Source organism: Oncorhynchus kisutch, linkage group LG21, assembly GCF_002021735.2.
Source record: "Oncorhynchus kisutch isolate 150728-3 linkage group LG21, Okis_V2, whole genome shotgun sequence".
Lineage (NCBI taxonomy): Eukaryota > Metazoa > Chordata > Actinopteri > Salmoniformes > Salmonidae > Oncorhynchus > Oncorhynchus kisutch.
The window spans coordinates 34471941-34477940 of NC_034194.2; positions in this window are offsets into that span (position 1 = coordinate 34471941).

Consider the following 6000-nt stretch of genomic DNA (forward strand, 5'->3'; position numbering starts at 1 on the left):
ATGTATCTGCTTTGCTTCATAACAAAGAATGTAAGACACATCAGAAACATCAGAGACAAAGAAAACCCCAGTAGGTAATTACTTGACATCAACTGCACACTGTTTCTGGAACGAGAGGAGAGGAAGGATATCAGAAGTGAAAGGTGGTCACACCATCGGTTCCCATCCGTGTAAGGAGCAGGATTGGTCCTGACAGGGGATGCCACAGACCCTTACACCTCCGCCTCTCTAGCCACACTGAGCCATATGCATCACCAGCCTGTTCAGATTATTATTCATGAGATGTCCATCTTATTTAATAGTTTTTTTAATAAGAAGTGAAACATTTTTTGTATATATATATATATATATATATATATATATACAGTACCAGTCAAAGGTTTGGACACACCTACTCATTTAAGTCTTTATTTGTACTATTTTCTACATTGTAGAATAAGAGTGAAGACATCAAACTACATTATAACACATATGAAATCACGTAGAAACCGAAAAAGTGTTAAACAAATCAAAATATATTTTAGATTTTAGATTCTTCAAAGTAGCCACCCTTTGCCTTGATGACAGCTTTACACACTATTGGTATTCTATTAACCATCTCCACCTGCAAAGCTGTTATCAATGCAAACGGTGGCTACTTCGAACAATCTAAAACATAAAATCTATTTTCATTTGTTTAACACTTTTTTGGTTACTATATGATTACATATGTGTTATTTCATAGTTGTGATGTCTTCACTATTATTCTACAGTAGAAAATAGAAAAAATAAAGAAATAAAGAAAAAAAACCTGTATGAGTAGGTGTGTCCAAACGTTTAACTGGTACTGTATATATATATATATATATATATACAGTATATATACAAAAATATATATATTGAATACTGAACTGTTGAGGAAAAGCTTGCAAGTAGACATTTCACTGTACCGTTTACACCTGCTGTATCCTGTGACAAATAAACTTTGATTTGATTTAGATTGATTCTGTACATTTCTAGAACAAGTACCAATGGATGGGTTGTCTCTAGGGTCCCAACTGGCTTTAGTTGAGTGGCTTCCATCTTTGGGGAGCCTGAGATGCTATTTTAAGGTAATTTCCTAAAGAATGTCAATCAGGTAATAAGGGCTCTAATACTTAAGCTGGAACTGACAGCACATAGCAACATGCAATATTATTAAAATCTGTTCATATACACCTCCAGGAAGAAACTGGAGACTTTTCAAAAACATTTTCTGACAAGCGAGCACTTAGATATGGTCATTTTCACGTTTTCATACATGCATAGAATGTTTGGGAATAACGTAGGGTAAGGCATTTGTGAAAATGCTATAACAATATAGAGGGAAAGCAGCCATGCATTTAGACAATCAATAGACAATGCAGTAAATAACCCCCCCATCCAAAAAACATCTGTCTAGTCCAGGACTGTAGTCTACACAGACCGGTATGCCATAGCCAATCAGAGCTACAGTAGGCCTATATGCAAATAAGTAATTTGCCACACGGGTCTGACAGCATTCACTTTGAACTGGACTGTGTGTTAACAGGCAGTAGCAACAGCGTTACTTTAGATCATTATAAAGCATTCAAGAGAGTCTAGCTAGCTACATTTTCATATACTTTTCTAATGTTGTAAAAGTAATTTCATTGCAAGTTAAAGCATACTGTTAGCTAGCTAGCTAATGTTAGCTGGCTGGCTCACTAGCTAACGTTACATGTATGATCTTTGTAGTAATATATCTAATTTTTTATTTTTTATTTCACCTTTATTTAACCAGGTAGGCTAGTTGAGAACAAGTTCTCATTTACAACTGCGACCTGGCCAAGATAAAGCATAGCAGTGTGAACAGACAACAACACAGAGTTACACATGGAGTAAACAATAAACAAGTCAATAACACAGTAGAAAAAAATATATTTAAAAAATTAAAAAGAGTCTATATACATTGTGTGCAAAAGTTGTGAGGAGGTAGGCGAATAATTACAATTTAGCAGATTAACACTGGAGTGATAAATGATTAGATGGTCATGTACAGGTAGAGATACTGGTGTGCAAAAGAGCAGAAAAGTAAGTAAATAAAAACAGTATGGGGATGAGGTAGGTAAATTGGGTGGGCTATTTACCGATGGACTATGTACAGCTGCAGCGATCGGTTAGCTGCTCAGATAGCAGATATTTGAAGTTGGTGAGGGAGAAAAAAAGTCTCCAACTTCAACGATTTTTGCAAGACCTGCTCCAAAGTCAAATTAGGATATAACATTAGGCCAACAAGACAGTATCCAAGCTCTACAATTCTTTGGTAGAATGGCCTATTTAGTCACACTCACAATTGTAAGCTATTTTCTCTACTTCCGTAGTTACATTTGTCCATTATTGTCCAAAATATTGAGTCATTGAAACTGAAATATTGTATCCCAAATGGCTGGAGGAAGGAAACAACGTAGCAGGCCAGCTGTGATTTACAACCTAATAGCAATATTGGTTCCACTACCAATAAATTAAACTGAGTAAAAATATAAACGCAACATGAAACAAATTCAAAAAATATACTTAGTTACAGTTCATATAAGGAAATCAGTCAATAGAAATACACAAATTAAGCCCTGATCTATGGATTTGACTGGGAATACAGATATGCATCTGTTGGTCACGGATATCTCTGTAAAGTAGGGGCGTGGATCAGAAAACCAGTCAGTATCTTCTGCTTCTACACCTGCATTGCTTGCTGTTTGGGGTTTTAGGCTGGGTTTCTGTACAGCACTTTGAGATATCAGCTTATGTAAGAAGGGCTTTATAAATAAAATTGATGTGATTTCATCTGTTGTGACCACTATTGGTTTCATGCAGCGCGATACATCTCTTTCACATAGAGTTGATCAGGCTGTTGAATGTTGTGGAATGTTGTCCCACTCCTCTTCAATGGCTGTGCGAAGTTGCTGGATATTGGCGGGGACGGGAACACACTGTTGTAAATGTCGATCCAGAGCATCCCAAACATGCTCAATGGGTGACATGTCTGGTGAGTATGCAGATAATGGAAGAATTGGAACTTTTTCAGCTTCCCAGAATTGTGTACAGATCCTTGCGACATGGAAATGTATGTCACGACAATGGGCCTCAGGATCTCGTCACAGCATCACCGTGCATTCAAATTGCCATCAATTAAATGCAAATGTGTTTGTCATCCATAGCTTATGCTTGTCCATACCATAACCCCACCGCCACCATGGGGCATTCTGTTCACAACGTTGACATCAGCAAACCACTCGCCCACACAACGCTATCACATGCTGTCTGCCATCTGCCCGGCACAGTTGATACTGGGATCAATCCGTGAAGAACACACTTCTCCAGTGTGCCTGTTACCTGACTGAACTGCAGTCAGGTCAATACCCTGGTAAGGACCACAAGCACGCAGATGAGCTTCCTGAGATGGTTTCTGACAGTTTGCACAGAAATTCTTTAGTTGTTCTAACCCAGTTTCATCAGATGTCTGAGTGGCTGGTCTCAGACGATTCCGCAGGTGAAGAAGCCGGATGCGGAGGTCCTGGGCTGGCGTGGTTACATGTTGTCTGCAGTTGTGAGGCCGGTTGGACGTACTGCCAAATTCTCTAAAACAACATTGGAGAATTATGGTAGAGAAATTAACATAAAATTCTCTGGCAATAGCTCTGGTGAATATTCCTGCAGTTATTCCAATTGCCCGCTCCCTCAAAACTTGAGACATCTGTGGCTTTGTGTGGTGTGTCAAAACTGCACATTTTAGAGTGGTCTTTTATTCTCCCCAGCACAAGGTGCACCTGTGTAATGATCATGCTGTTTAATCAGCTTCTTGATATGACACACCTGTCAGGTGGATGGATTATCTTGGAAAATGAGAAATGCTGGGATGTATCCAAATTTGGGAACAACATTTGAGAGAAAGAATGTTTTTTGTGTGTATGGAACATTTCTGGGATGTTTTATTTCAGCTCATGAAACATGGGAACAACAACTTACATTTTGTGTTTATATTTCTTTATTATAAATAAATCATGAATTTAACTGAATCCATCTATTCTGCCTTACTATACGTCACGGAATGTTTTGTCAAATAGAACCTCTTATAAAGTTGTTTTTGTTGCATAAACTGGGAATTTGATATTTTTTGCTGATTATATGATTGTCTGTTTGTTTCATATCTGCAAAGTCATTCAAATGCTGTCAGTTCCACTTTAAGGTGACCAGATACCCAGAAGGACTCTGTGTTCCTCTTCTAAGCTTTCTATGCCCAGCACTCCCCGTTGCCTATGTTTGATCAGCGCACGCACACATGTGCACACACACATATTACGAGAGGCATCCCCAGTCCAGGCTGTTTAGTTGGAGTCATTTGGTACCCCAAAGCCCGTTGTTTTTTTTACCCTAAATAAAAGATAAGTATGAAATTGCACAATAGCAAAGGGATTTCTCAAGCCAACTTTTATACTCAGTACAAGCTTGACTGAGAAAAGGTGTGAGATTAGTTAGAACTTACTTTTAAAAGTACATAGCCTCCATAAACAGTAGAAAGCATCTGAAAATTAAATGTGTATTGTATTTCAGTTGCCATGCCAAAAGAATAAGTGACCACACAAAATATCAAACGGCCAAAAAACAATCTATTTCTAGAGATGTTCTGATATATTTTACTTGCTGCATCAAAATGAGAAAGTGAAGACAAAGAAAGTATCAGACTAATTGATTTACTTTTAATACATAAGGCTCCATCAGCGATTCTATTGACTGTCTGGAGGACTTGGCATAAATGAATTTCCCCTCGGTTACACACATCATTGCTCTTTCTCTCTGCGCTGGTCCAATCATGGTATTCATGTGTGTCTCTTATGCAATAAGATATAACACCTCGACATGCATTATCAATGGTTAGCTTCATCTACTGTACATAGAGGGAGAGGTTGTCCTTCATCAAGGTGAATGGGGAAACATGGGGTGATACTGTATTGGTCTTTAGATTGGGAGGAGGGTTCATCTTTGAGTCAGTATTTATTGTGCATTGAAGGGTGTCCTCTCCAAAGAGTAATCCATAACAATGCACTGAATATCAACCATGGCGCCGGCAGAGTGTAATAAAGAGGGGAGACAGAGAGCTGGTTTCAAGCGCAGGGCGCAGCAGGTGTTTATTACAAAGGACCACAGGAGGAGGTAGGTCGCTGGGTCCAGGGGCAGGCAGAAGGTCATACACAGGAGGAAGCAGGTAGCTGGTTCCAGGGGCAGGCAGAAGGTCATGCACAGGGGGTCCAAAAGGGCAACAGTACAGGCAGGGAAAAGGCTAAGAACGTAGTCCGGGAGATCAGGCAATAGGTACATAACAGGAAATCCGATAGGCTAAAGTGCAGGCAGGGAATAGGCAAAAGGCATCGTTAGTGAGGCAGGCAAAAACTATAATACAAGGGAAGAGTAAATCACGGGAAGAAACAGCCCTCTGAAAGATGTGTGTCACAAAACAAACAATACCACACAGTGATGGGGTGCAAAGAACTGAACTAAATAGTGTGTGATAAAGACATACAAGTGTGTGAACAGGTGATTAGAATTAAGGTGATTGGGATCAGGAGAGTGAGCTGCATTCAGGGGATCTACATGTTTGAGGTTGAGAGTTTGAAGCAGACGTTACACAGAGATGGTTGCCTTGCTTCGCATTCTTGGGAAACTATACAGTATTTCGTTTTTTTATGTATTCATATTTACATTGTTACCTCAGCAAATCTTAAGTCTTATTACATAAAGATGGGAAGAACTATTGGATGTATGAGCAACGTCAACTTACCAACATTACGACCAGGAATATGACTTTCCCGAAGAAGATCCTCTGTTTGGACCACCACCCAGGACAATGGATCTGATCCCAGTAGCCGACCCAAAACAACGACGCCGCATAAGGGGTAGACGGAGCGGTATTCTGGTTAGGCGCCGTAGATGTGCACATCGCTCACCGCTCCCGAGTATACTACTCAC